This window comes from Lepidochelys kempii, chromosome 6 (genome assembly GCF_965140285.1).
Source record: "Lepidochelys kempii isolate rLepKem1 chromosome 6, rLepKem1.hap1, whole genome shotgun sequence".
In the NCBI taxonomy this organism is placed as follows: Eukaryota; Metazoa; Chordata; order Testudines; family Cheloniidae; genus Lepidochelys; species Lepidochelys kempii.
The window spans coordinates 4,644,156-4,658,607 of record NC_136385.1 but is presented as its reverse complement, the minus strand read 5'-3'; the positions used below and the strand labels follow the sequence as shown (position 1 = coordinate 4,658,607).

At 42.5% G+C, this 14,452-nt stretch overlaps 1 pseudogene; it reads right to left on the bottom strand.

Annotated features, from left to right (window-relative positions):
* Positions 1 to 540: 540 nt before the first annotated feature.
* LOC144930606 (up-regulator of cell proliferation pseudogene) lies at positions 541 to 5,818 on the bottom strand (annotated as a pseudogene).
* Positions 5,819 to 14,452: the final 8,634 nt, after the last annotated feature.

The window sequence follows — 14,452 nt, the reverse complement described above, 5'->3', positions numbered from 1 at the left end:
AGAACTCATTCGGACCCTGTTTACATAGTTATGTTAGGAAGAAGCTTCTCCTCCAGAAACGTTTCTATACAATTTCCATTAGATGGTTTCTTGCACCTCCCACTGAGACATCTTGTAATGGCCACTGTCAGAGACAGGATGGATCACTGGTTTGATCCAGTACAGCAGGGAGATGAGATACCGAGCTAGATGGCCTTTAGGTCTGATCCAATACAGCAAGGATGTGGGATACTAGGCTATATGGGTGATTGGTCTGATCCAGTACTGCAGAGAGGTGGGGATACCAGGCTAGATGGGCTGTTATTCTGGTTCAGCAAGGACACAGGGATACATGGACTATCAGTTTGCTTTGGTATGGCTGTTCCTGTGCAGCAGCCTTGCACTAACTGGAAGAAGTGACCTGCAATTGATTTTTTTTTTTTTAGTTTTCAATTTAAAAAACGGTATAGGCTGTCAGATTGGTTCATATTCCATTTTTTAAAATTAAGGGTTTTGTTTTGTTGAAGTGTATCCTATTTAAAGAGACTCTTGGCATGTCTATTATTTCATGTAAAACACTTCCTTTAGGCTCTTCAGCGCCTGCTCTTTAGTTAGATTTTTCCAGTCTCCTGGAAGATCTGCTGCTTTAGCACCATACGCTCTAGCTAACTGGTCACTGAATGATTTGAAAACAAATTTCCTGAAATCAGAAGCATCAATATTGGGACCAGGCTGAATGTGCCAGTCTGGGTAGTAATGGCGGTAATCTTTGAAGGGATGAAATTTCCCATCTGCAGCTGCAATTCGGAATTCACGATTGGAAACCACATCAGAGGAGCATATGGAATGCTCAAGCTTTTGTGAATCACAATCCCTGAAGTTCCCTAACCCTTTGGGTCGATGGACTGATACAAAATGCTCTTTATGGTCAGTGCCTCCTGCTTCACAGGGGGCTTCACAGAACGGACACTGCTTCCCACAGCCAAACACTCGCTTGAAGATCTCATCCTGGGGTTTCACTGGCAGGCTGGAGAGTTTGGTCTCAAGTTCCAAATGATTAAACTGGGTTAAGATTTGTTGTTCCAGCTCCAGAAGGAAGATTTCAATGTTACCAGAAAGCTGCTCAATTTTTGCTGTGGTTTTAAACTGTACTCCAACTAAGCTATTGCTGGAAATGACCAGGTCCTGCTGCAGCTCTTTGCAAAAGCTGTCTAAAAAGGCAGAAACTGTGTTATTGTTTTTATTTATGGAGTTTTTCAGAACTCCCTTGATTTTATTTATTATTCTGGATAGAATCCCTTTCTCCAAATCCCTCAAACTTGCCTTCCCTCCATAGTGGTCTATCAGACATCTCTGTATCCAGGATTTGACAAACTCTTCATAGTTACTTATCTATTTCACATAGTTGTCAAAGTTCATCTCTTCCAGCAGCTTCTTTAGCAAAAAGAACTGAAAGAAGCTTCGGCTGGTGTATTCAAGGGCCTGTTCACTGCTGAGAAAATTGTCAACTATTTCTAGTCCGAGCCTTTTGTTGACATAACCCACCAGGGCAGGTTTGAGACACTGATCACAGAAATTCCTCGCCCTCGTTTGGCTCTCTTTCTTTTCCAAATGGAGATCAGTAAATATGGAGAAATAATGAGGTTTCAGCTTCTCCAGATGTTGCTGAGGATTGTTTTCTTTGATAAAATCTTCATGCATCTTCTGAAATGCCCAAGCTGCTTCCCCCAAACGTGAAGCTTCAGGTCAACTTCAAACAAAGGAGAAGTGTGAAGTTTCTCAATCTCCTCCTCTTTTAACCTCTCATTAACCATATGCAGCAGTTCTCCACAATAGGTTTCATCATAGTCTGTTTTGGATTTAACTTTTTCTTCAATGTATTTCTTGCATTCAGTCATTAAAGATAGAGCAAGCTCTTCAGTTTTACAGTAACATTCCTGTGAGAAGTATTCTGCAACTGCTCTGGTCCATTTTAGGTTTAAGTATTCCTTCTTCATTGTGAAAGACTTCATTCTATAATCCAGCAGGCTTTTTGCATGTTGCAGTATCTGTCTGACAGCACCCCCTCTGTGCTTCAGATCCTTTCTCAGCTGGAGATCCATATCTTGAACAACTTGACATTTCTGTAAAGTACAGAGCGTTAACTCTGACAAGGTTTCTCGCCACATCGTTTCAAATTCTTTTTTCAGTTTCTCATGGTCTAATTTATCTTCTCTGTTTCGGTATTCAGCCAAGAGTCTGTCAACTTCCCCTTCAATTTTCTGCTTGTACTCAGACTGGATATTGTCTATCTTGTGCTGTCCTCTTCGTATTCGAATTGCTTCCTTACAGTTACTGGTTGAAGAATTTTCAAGTTCTCTTTTGAGGCTATTTGCGCTCCTTTTGAAATCTTCTCTGTACTTTTCTATCAGGTTCAAATTTGGAGCTTCACCTTTAAAATACTGTTCTAAATTATTCAAGAGCTTCTGTTCTCCCTGCTGTAGCTTCCCTTGTGCTTCCATTTTTAAGCTGTGAAAGAGATCACCCTCTAGTGTCTCTGGCAGCTGATTCTAGATAAAAGTTTCTTTTTCAGATATCCAGAGATACATCTCCTTGCGGAAACCCCATTCCCATTCAGAATACTTCACAGACAGCTGGTGATAGGCTTCAGCTACAAGGCTGTTTCTAAAGCTAAAGATGAAGTTCTCATGTTTCACTGACTTCCACAGGCTCTTCAACCATACAATAAAATCAGGAATATCCTTTCCAGCTCTTTTCCGTGAACGGTTCTCTATGAATTCAAACAGGTATTTCTTTAGCTCACACACACTCTCACTGTATCCAGTGTTTACGGGAGCCATGAGAGGGACTCCATGCCGCAAGCCAGGCATGTACCAATTGTGTTTTTCTGGGTCATACTCCATAATATCAGAAAATGCCATTTCCCTGCTTTGCTTTTCCATCCTTGCTGCAGCTTTGGTCATTTCATTCAGCTGCTCCAGGAGGTGTTTCCTGTCCCTCATGTTTTGATCATGAGCAGACACATCACTGACATTCTGGTGCACAAACTGGCAGTTTGGCTGTTGTCCTATTTCCTCCATTCTGAGAAATGCATGGACCACAATTTGCAGAACATCCTTCATTTCTGTGGCATTCTCCATGGCCATGTTAACGATGGTGATGTCACTCAGTCCAATCACCAGAGTGGCCAGCTCATTGTCATGGTGATAACTGTCTTCCAGTGCTGTTAGTTCAGGGGCCTTCAGACCTTCAGTGTCTATCACCAGGATGAAATCACAGCCAAGCAGCTCCTGAACAGCTTCTGTAACTTTAATGAGTGTCATGAACGCTCCTCGCGTACATCGATCGCTACTCACTGCAAACTGCAGGCCGAACATGGTGTTGAGAAGAGTGGATTTCCCAGTGCTCTGCACTCCCAGCACTGTTATAACCACCATTCTGGATCTACCCCCTAGTCTGATATGGAGATGAGTTAGAACATCTACTACCCAGTTCATGGGGATGTTGGAGGCATCTCCATCGATCAGCTCCACAGGAAACCCTTCCAGCATCAGGTCAGCTGCTGTGCATGGGAGATGGGAGAATTGTCTTTGGCTTTCTTCCATTTTCCCTTCTTTAACCATTGAGCATTCAGCTTCATAGAAATGCCCCAACTCACGCATGAAATGCTCCACCCCCAAAGAACTATCATATATTAATTTATCTAATTCCTCCAGCTGTTTTCGGTCCACTCCTGGAGTTACACATTTCTCTTTTTAGTCCGCCCGCATTTCAGAAAGATTCCCCCTAGCAATATTATCCAGGCTAAATTTCATCCATTTCAGAAAGTAATGTTTCTCCACTGGATTCAACTGTACTATTCCATTGATAAACTTAGTCAAACCATTAGTACGGTCACACTGATTCCGCTGTCTACGTATCTCTAACCATTTCTGTTTCAGTGCAGATTTATAGTCTTCAATGGCCACGTCCCCTTGCCTTTTCATTTGGCACATCTCTTTTTCCAATTTAGCCAAGTTTTTCCATGGGTCTCCTTGCAGGCTCAGCATTTCCCTTTTGTATTTTGCCCCATCTCTTATTTCTGCAGTGATTTCTTCAGTATATTTCCTCGCACACTGACATGCCTGACACTCCTCATCCACCTGGATTCCCAGGTCACGTGCCGTCACAGCCATGGCTTCCAAACTCACTGTCTTCGGAGATGAATTCACTATGGTTCCTATGGTGGACTTCACCTTTTTCCACAAATCCTGCATTATTCATGATACTATCTTTCACCAGTACTAGTGATTTGCTCAGTTTCAACACTGAGGACAGCTTATTAAGAAATCCCAGAGTTTCTTTGGGTTTCTTATTCTTGCAGTTGAGGATGAAGTAATATTTAGAGCTGGATTTTTTCAGAGATGACAACAGCTCGTATTCTTTCTCACCGATGCTCTCGGTAACTATGAACACTGTGGAGGAGACCGCTGTTAAAAAGCTAAACTGTAGCCAGTGGGACTCAATGTCTCCATGCAAATTTGTAACTGCAATGGGTTCTGGGAAAAGATCAGAATTTTCCGTCCCCCCAGGGAAATACCAGGAAATCTCAACCAGCCCATCTGCGATTTTCTGAAGGAAGTTCCCAGACTCCATGTCCCGATGGATAAAGAAATCGTGGTGCTGCTGGGAGGGGCTGAGAACCTCATTGAGGAGTTGGGACTTGGAGAAGCTGTAGCTCCCCATCCACACAAAAGAAATCGTTGGCATTTCTGTGAGCACCAGGCTCTCCTCTCTGAACCCTCTGCTCTCTGCCAGGGAGTGCAGCCTCCACTTCCTCACAATGTCCCTCATGGCCCACAGTAATAGGGTGCCCTTAGGGGTGTTGAGGGTGGGTAGCAGCAGAGGGAGGTCAAACTGGCACATGGACATTTTGGACAGGATCTCCTGCTGTAGGAAACTGAGCAAAGCAGAACAGCACAAAGAACATCAAGAGATTGCAGAGAAACTTTCATCTCAGTGTCACTAAAACAGAAAGTGCCATCAGTATGCAGTTTCTCCTCATAATCATCCATTTCTTCTGCAGGAGCCTTGTGCCCAATGCTTGTATTTCTGGCCGTCCCATTCAGAGCCATGACCTTCCTCAGGAAATGCCAAGGTAAATCACCTAATGCCTCTGGAATCCTGTTCTTGATGCTTTCTGGGCAGATCTCCAAAACATCCCTCAGCCTGATCTTGATGCTTCTGTGCTTCTCCAGGTTTAATCTGGACAGAACATCTTGAAATGCTTTACTTCTTTCTGCAGAAGGAAGTTAAAACAAACCAAAATTTCAGAGTAGAAAATGGTGACTTTATATACAGTTTACTCATTCCATAGACAGCCTGATGTTTGTAATTTAAAGAAAAGCAGTACCTAGTAAGTAACAGATGACTTGTACATCCTGGATTCAATTCTTCTCTTACTTATATTGGTTTAACAAAAATGAAGCCAATGGGATTACTTCCATGCAAATAAAACATAGTTCTGGCCCACTTTGAACTCTACTAGGTTGGTTTGCATTGTTTGATCCCAATCCTTATCCTCAGCGCAGTGCAGAGTCCACTTGAAAATGGCTTAAGTGGCGAACTGAGAATTTCCTAGAAAATCTTCCAGTATAACCAGCTCTATGACATCCCAGCTCACAGCTACTGGAGGAGGCGACATAGACTCAGGAACCTGTCTCTGTGGTGATCCCAGAAGCTGAAATGACCCCTTGGCTGCTCTAAGCTGCTGCTCAGGATCAGACTGGTGCCTGGCAGTCTGAGGATCAGGTGGCTGTGATGGTAGCCTACACCCCTCACCCTGAGCTGTGCTGGGCATCAATGACTCATCCGGAGGATTTGACCCTTTATTTCCCTTTCAGCAGTCAGTGCAGATTACGCCTTCTGGGAAGACTTATTTTTGATTTTCTTCATATCTTCCTCCATCTCTTTGCTGGGACATGTCTTTTACAGATGTAGCTAACAGCACTGTGGCTTTGCTTACCTCCCAGCGACCAAATCAGTCCCTTCACTCACGCTACTTTCTCTGTCCTTTTGGGGAGCTGCGAGGACTGTCATTACTTACAAAGCAAATTTACCCACATTGCAACATGGGGAGCTAATGCTAAGACACCTCCAGGCCAGTACTGGTACGATAATGTCTCCAGTGCAGTGTTAGGGTATTTGTATCTGATAAATGATTAACCCATTTATTATGTGTTATAGAGACATTATTAACGTCACAAGAGCAAACTATTCCACTGCACAGGAAAGATAGGAAGAGTGGAAAGAGACCACCCTGGCTTAATCAGGAGATCTTCCATGATCTAAAAATAAAAAAAAGAGTCCTACAAAAAGTAGAAACTAGGTCAAATTACAAAGGATGAATACAAACAAATAACACAAGTATGTAGGGGCAAAATTAGAAAGACCAAGGCACAAAAGGAAATCAAACAAGCTAGAGACAAAGGGTAACAAGAAAACATTCTACAAATACATGATAAGCAAGAGGAAGACCAAGGACAGAGTAGGCCCATTACTCAATGAAGACAAAAAAGCAATAACAGAAAATGTGGAAATGGCAGACGTGCTTAATGACTTCTTTGTTTCGGTTTTCACCAAGAAGGTTGGTGGCAATTGGATGCCTAACATAGTGAACACCAGTGAAAATGGAGTAGGTTCAAAACAGGGAAAGAGCAAGTTGAAAATTACTTAGACAAGTGAGATGTCTTCAAGTCACTAGAGCCCAATGAAGTGCATCCTAGAATACACAAGGAGCTGACTGAGGAGATATCTGAGCCATTAGCTATTATCTTTGAAAAGTCATGGAAGACGGGTGATATTCCAGAAGACTGGAAAAGGGCACATATAGTGCCTATCTATAAAAAGGAAAATAAGGACAACCCAGGGAATTACAGACCAGTCAGCTTAACTTCTGGACCCGGAAAGATAATGGAGCAAATAATGAAGGAATCAATTTGCAAACATCTAGAAGATAATAAGGCGATATGTAATAGTCAGCATGGATTTGTCAAGAACAAATCATATCAAACTGACCCGATAGTTTTCTTTAACAGGCTGATGACTGTGTGGATGGGGGGAAGCGGTAGATGTGGTATATCGAGACTTTAATAAGGCATCTGATATAGTCTCAAATGACCTTCTCATTAAAAAACTAGGGAAATACAACCATGATGGAGCTATTATAAGGTTGGTGCATAACTGGTTGGATAACCATTCTCAGGGTAGTTATCAATGGCTCACAGTCATGCTGGAAGGGCATAACGAGTGGGCTTCTGCAAGGATCAGTTCTGGGTCTAGTTCTGTTCAATATAGTCATCAATGATTTAGATAATGGCATAGAGAGTACACTTATACAATTTGCAGACGATACCAAGGTGGGAGGAGTTGCAAGTGCTTTGGAGGATAGGATTATAATTGAAAAAGTGCTGGACAAACTGGAGAAATGGTCTGAGGTAACTAGGATGAAATTCAATAAGAACAAATGCAAAATATTCCACTTAGGAAGGAACAATCAGTTGTACATGTACAAAATGGAAAATGACTGCCTGGGAAGGATTACTGCAAAAAAGGGATCAAGAGGTCAGAGTGGACCACAAGCTAAATATGAGTTAACAGTGTAAGACTGTTGCAAAAAAAACCAAACATCATTCTGGGATGTATTAGCAGGAGTGTTGTAAGGAAGACATGCAAAGTAATTCTTCTGCTCCAGTCCACGTTGATTATGCCTCAGCTGGAGTATTGTGTCCAGTTCTGGGTGCCACATTTCAGTAAAGATGTGGACAAACTGGAAAAAGTCCAGAGAAGAGCAACAAAAATGATTCAAGATCTAGAAAGCATGACCTATGAGGGAAGATTGAAAAAAACTGGGTTTGTTTAGTCTGGAAAAGAGAAGACTGAGAAGGGACATGATAACAGTTTTCAAGTACCTAAAAGGTTGTTATAAGGAGGAGGAAGAAAAATTATTTTCCTATCCTCTGGTGATTGGACAAGAAGCAATTGGCTTAAATTGCAGCAAGGGAAGTTTAGATAGGAAATTTTTCCTAATGTCCGAACTGTCAGGGTGGTTAAGCACTGGAATAAATTGCCTAGGGAGGTTGGGAATCTCCGTCATTGGAGATTTTTAAGAGCAGGTTAGACAAACACCTGTCAGGGGTGGTCTAGATGGTGCTTGGTCATGCCATGAGGGCAGGGGACTGGACTTGATGACCTCTCGAGATCCCTTCCAGTCCTATGCTTCTATAATGAAGCACCAGCTCTACTTTAGTTTAGATTGAGAAGCCCTTTCTACTTAAATGTTAATTCTTCTAAGTACTGTAAGATCTGTATGCTTACTTGGACTGTCTTGAAATTTGTTGTCTCATGGGGGAACAGGATAGGGTTAGTGACCCAAATTTCGGGGTCATTTGAGCAAGGAGTTCCCTAGACACAGCTCGTCAAAAACACAGCATTTTGCAAAATCAGCAGTCTTATAATGGAGGGAATTGTGCACCACAGAGCTCAACATCCCCTACTTGATCTCAGTCACTCATCGTTTATTTCAGCCAGTGTGTGGCACTCACTGCCCGTTTGAGGAAGCAATACTGAAAACATCTATTAAAGGAAACCTTTGGCTTTCTAGAACACTGCGTACAAACACACATGAGCCAAAGAGATTGAAACGTGCATGTGCTGTGAGCCTAGGCAAGAGTCTTTCCAGACAGTCCACTCTCACAGTAGCTGGATGGCTCAAGTACATTTGAGCCCTACTCTACTCCACAGTATTAACAACCTTCCTCAGAATACCATCCTTGCCACCATGGATGTCACTTTCCTATACACCAATATCCCTCACAATGATAGGATAGCTGCCTGCCCCAAATATTTAAAAGACAGTGGACAACCATCAATTATCCATTCCAAACACATAGCCAAACTCATCCAGTTCATCCTCGCCTGTCATAGATTTACCTTCAACAATAAACATTTTGTCCAAAGCATGAGAACAGCCAGGGGTACTAGGATGGCTCCCCAATATGCTAACCTCTTCATGGGTCATCCTGAAGAAGAATTTCTGGAGAAGTGCATCATGAAACCAGTGATATACCTGAGAAATTTTCATCCTATGGGAAGACAGCTTAAACTCCCTCAGACTTCCACCACAACTTCAACAACCACCACCCATCCATTAAACTCTCTCTGGAGCTTTCCCACACTAGCATCAACTTCTGGACACCACAATCAGCTTCAACAATGGAACCCTACAGACAACCATATACAAGAAACCCATGGATCACCACACCTACCTTCATAGATCTAGTAACCACCCCAACCATACCAAGAAATATGTTATTAACAGCCAGGCACTCAGATACCACAGAATGTGCTCTGAGGAGAAAGTGAGTGATATATACCTTAATGAAGGGATAGCTTATTTTTGTCAAGGTCCAAATTTCTTGGTCAAGGTATAGTCAAGGTCCAGATTCCAAGAAAAAAAAATTGAGAAACCCATAATGATAATAAACAAATAAAAACATTGTGGGGTCCATTCAAAAGCATCTCACAGTCCGGATTTGGCCCATGGTCCGCCTATTGACTATCCCTGGCTTAACACTCTTGTTGTCGATATTGTGAAGGCCAAAACTGTAACAGTGGTCAAAAAAGACCTAGGTAAATTGATGGAAGATAGGTCCATCAATGGCTCTCAGCCAGGATGGGCAGGGATGGTGTCCCGAGCCTCTCTTTGCCAGAAGTTGGGAATGGGTGACAGGGGATGGATCACTTGATGATTACCATTTTTATTCATTCCTTCTGAAGCACCCGGCATTGGCCTCTGTCAGAAGACAGAATACTGAGCTAGATGGACTTTGGTCTGACCCAGTATGGCCGTTGTTATGTTCACTTAAAACCACCTTCACCAAACAAGGAAACTCCATCAGAGAAGTAGATTGTATCATGCAACAGGCCACCCAAATACCCCAGGAGAATCTGCTTCAATACAGAAATAAACCCCCTTCTGACTGCATACCCCTATTTGTCACCTAGCACCCCACACTGGAACCCATACAGTAAAGCTAGTGTAACCACCAATGGGTGTAAACAACTACACCCCATACTCGATGGGTACCCCATCATGAAAGAAATATTTCAAGAATCATCTCTTCTGGTCTTCGAACAATCTCTTCAAACTCATTGTTGCCCTGGTTTGAGGGATGTGTATACCCCATTATGTGATCAAACTAATTGCAACCATATTATGTGCATTCTGCCAATAGGAATTAATGAAATAGAACACCACATAGTTAAGGGTTAATTTGGAGACAGGCTTTTAGAAGCGAGGTCATATCTAGCAGATAGTTTTTTGCTAATCAGAATGGGAGGAGGGGACAGACAAGTAAACAAGTGAGACTGAAAACCTTGGTGGTTGGAAAACTTTGAATCTAGGCACCTCTGATATGAAAAGTTGACTGAAAGTTAGAAAAGAGATGATCCAGTTGGGGTCATTATGACCTATGTGTTTTGTAGAAGTTAGTTATAAAAGATTAGCTAATAGAGTATATTGTGGAGCAGTCCTCTGAAGCCATCTTGAGACACTTTTTTCTGACACCCTTTCTCCCTGGTGGGTGAGCAACTGGCCACTGCAAACCTGCTGTTAATTACTCAATACCATTCCAGATCTTAGGAAAAAGATCTGGGATGTTCTAAACCTATTGCTTATGTCTCTGTATGCTTAAATCTAATAAACTGCAGTGTTAGATAAGAGCATACTTACTTGCATTTAATCCTTGATCAGACAGAAGTGCTGTGTTCCTATTGATTGATTCCTGACACTGCATGGAGTGAAATAGTTAAGTTGCCCCTGCTGTGGGTTCTGAAAACCCCAGGTAACACTCGTCATCAAGAGGAAGGTCCCCACAGACCAGGACACACCCACTCAAAGCAGCACCAGACTCTGCCAGAACTATAGATGCAAAACTTGCAGACATATCTCCATTACTATAATGATCAACATTCCACACAAAACACCTTTCAAGATCCCAGGATCTTATACATGCCTATCACATGTAGCACACTTCATCCAGTGCACTAAATGCCTGAATAATGATTATATGGATGAAACAGATAAGCATTATAAACTCAAATGTATATACACAGGAAAATGATAAAAGACAAAAACACCCTATCACCTGTGGGTGAACACTTTTCATAAAGTAATCACTCTATATCTGACCTATCAGACCCAATCCTCAAAGGCAACTTGCACAGCATTTTCAAAAGAAGAACCAGGGAGCTTACATTCATTACTCTGCTGGACACCAAATCATGGATTATGGACATCATGGATTGAACAGAGACACTAGATTTATGGTTTATTAAAACAATCTGTAATCCACTAACCCCTTCTTTTTTTCCTATGTTTGCAGCGGTGCTAATGGCCCATTCTACTTTGAATGGTCCCTTACAATATGTGCTAACTACTTATGCTAAACAATCTGTTCCATCTTGCATTTTGCTCTGACATTGGGAGTAATGTTCACAGACCTGAAGAAGAGCTCTTTGTGGCTCAAAAGCTTGTCACTCTCACCAACAGAAGTTGGTCTAAGAAAAGATATTACCTCACCCACATTGGCTTTCCAATATCCTGGGATCTACCTATCTATATTTTCACTCTAGACATTAGTAGTATACAGCTCAATAGGATTCATCAATATATATATTTTTACAGGTTTCCACACCCTCTTTTATCCTCCAGTTTCATATGTTGACACATACACATTTGGCACTGTTGACCATTTTTGAAGGAAAAAAAAGTATTTTTTCCTTTTCACAAGGCATATTTATTAGAGATGACCTGAAGAAGTCTTCTTCTGAAAGCAGTGAAATTGAGAAAGCCTTTACAAAGTACATACACCACAGGAAGCTGAGTATTTTGTACATTGTGCAAAATGTGTTTTGCCAGGGGAAAAAAGACAAATGATTATTTTAAATACAAAGTATATGGTTCTCTTTAAAACCATGGAGATAAACTGCAAGTTACCACCCAGGCATGGCAAACGTACCCTGGGAAAACACAATTCTTTTGGGAGGCTTTTGAGGATGCTATCAAAAAGCCCACAAGTTTCTGCTGGTGGATTTAAATGTTTTAGCACCCGAAGCCTACAGGTTAAGAACAAGCATTTCTCCCCCAGACTGGCCCTATGCATACACCTTGAAAAAAACATAAAAGTAGTAATTTTTTTTAACAATCCTTAGCCATTTTAAAAAAAGAGCATCCCCCTGATAAGCATGTCTAGCCATGTACACAGAAACCTAGCTCTTTTGAAACTCCTCATCAAAGCCAGACCGCATCAAAGGAAGGTTATTCTGTGCTCAGCCTCTGACAACCTGGTAGTGGCCAGCTCTGAAATAGCACTCAACTCTGTAAAAGGAAAAGTCCCCCAGAAACCCTAACAAGTAAGCATGCTAAAAAGAAAATGGGGGATTAGTAAAACACTGAGCGATTACAAAAACCTGTTCCTCAAAAGAATAAAAGATGATTGTAAAACAGATCAGGGGTTTTATCAAACCTTTGTTGAGCTTTGCTGTCAGGCATTTTAAATAAAATGGTTGAAAAATTGTACCTCGTTCCTAGCCATCAGCTAGAACAAACACGCCTCCAGTGATGAAACATGCCTCTAGTGATGAAGAAAATATCAGAACCACACCTCCTCACCAATTGGATTCAGAGATGAAAGACATTCTTCAAAGATCCAGTTTATCAGACTCTGAAAAGGCTAAACTTTAGGAGAGGGTCCTACAAAGGCATCTGGTATTGGCCAAGAAGGTTGAAGAAAAAAGACTAAAAGAAGTCTCTTTCTCCCAGAGTAAGAGGAGCAGGGGGCTGGGCCCATGGCAAAAAGGCGGAGGGTCATGGCCCCTTGGCCTCCCCATCTTCCAGCATCCCTGTCACCATGTGGTCATTTTCTGGCAGGGGCATGCCTATGGACAGAACTCTAAGGCTTTCAAGCCATGTGTAGGGCAGCTTGTGTTTGGAACAAAGGAAGCACAGGCTGCATGACAAAAGACTATAAAAGGCAGCTGCATCTTCTCCATTTTGTCTTCAGTCCTGCTTCTTATCTCTGGATGAACTTTGCTACAAAATGAAGCTCTGAACAAAGGACTGAATGACCCATCCTAGCTGGGGTTGTGTTCCAGAGGGATATTCAAGCCAGCAAACTCACAAGTACTGATAGGAGCCTGATATATGGACTTTCAAATCTTTGTATATATGTAACTGCTTTACCATTTAACATCTATCTTCTTGTTCTTTCTTTTTTCTTTATAATAAACCTGGCTGGCAGAGTGGTATTTTGGGTAGTATCCAAACCTATACTGGCCTGGTGACATGGCTGACCCTTTGGGGTCAGAAGAACATTTTGTATATGTGAGCAGAGTTTTTAGATAACTTCTCACTGTACTGGACGTAGGTATTGATTGGGAGCCAGAGGCTGGAAAGCAATTAAGGGGCTGTGTGATTTCATTTTTGCTTCTTGATAACCAGTGTGGGGGATTAGAAGCACAGTTTGTGACTGGTTGGGGAGTTTAACTTCAGTGTTACCCACCAGTCTGGGGAGCATCTGCTCTCCCCTTTGCAGCCTGCCCTGACATTGGCATTTCCAGTGAGGGGTTCCCCTCGCACTGCTGGTCACACCCCGTTTGGACTGTACCAGTTAGTCACCATACCTTTTGGTTTCTGTGCGGCCGCAGCCACATTTTAGTGACTTATGGACAGGCTGCTGCAATCTCACCACCTATATGCAGCAGCCTACGTACACAATATAGTTGTAGACAACCTCATGTGGGAAGAACATCTCCAACACCTCACAACCATCTTGCAAGCTATAGGGGAAGCCGGGCACACCACCAACCTAGTCAAGTGCCATCTTGGGCAGCGAGAGGTAACATAGTTGGGGTACAGTGTGGGACGAGGTACCCTACACCCCCAGTTGGATAAAGTACAAGCCATAGGGGACTGCCCGGCCCCTATGACAAAAAGGCCGATAAGCCAAGTCTTGGGCCTAGCAGAATACTATTGCTACTTTGTGCCAAACCTTGCAACACTCATGTCACCCTTACCCGACCTAAAAAAGAGCTTCCAGCTTCACAAGATACAGTAGTCAGCAGAGTGTGAGAGAGCCTTCCTGGAACTGAAGGATCGACTAACTAGGGAGCCCATCCTATTCCACCCAGACTTTGACAGAGCCTTCATATTACAGACTGACGTGTCAGAAATGGGATTGGGAGCAGTGTTTTCTCAAGAAGCTGAGGGAGAGGAGCATCCAGTCCTTTATTTGAGCAGGAAGTTGTTTCCCTGAGAGCAGAAGTATTCAATGATAGAAAAGGAGGTGTTGGTGGTGAAGTAGGCAATCAATGCACTTAGGTATCATCTACTGGGGAACCCCTTCCAGTTGGTCACTGACCACATGCAACTTCG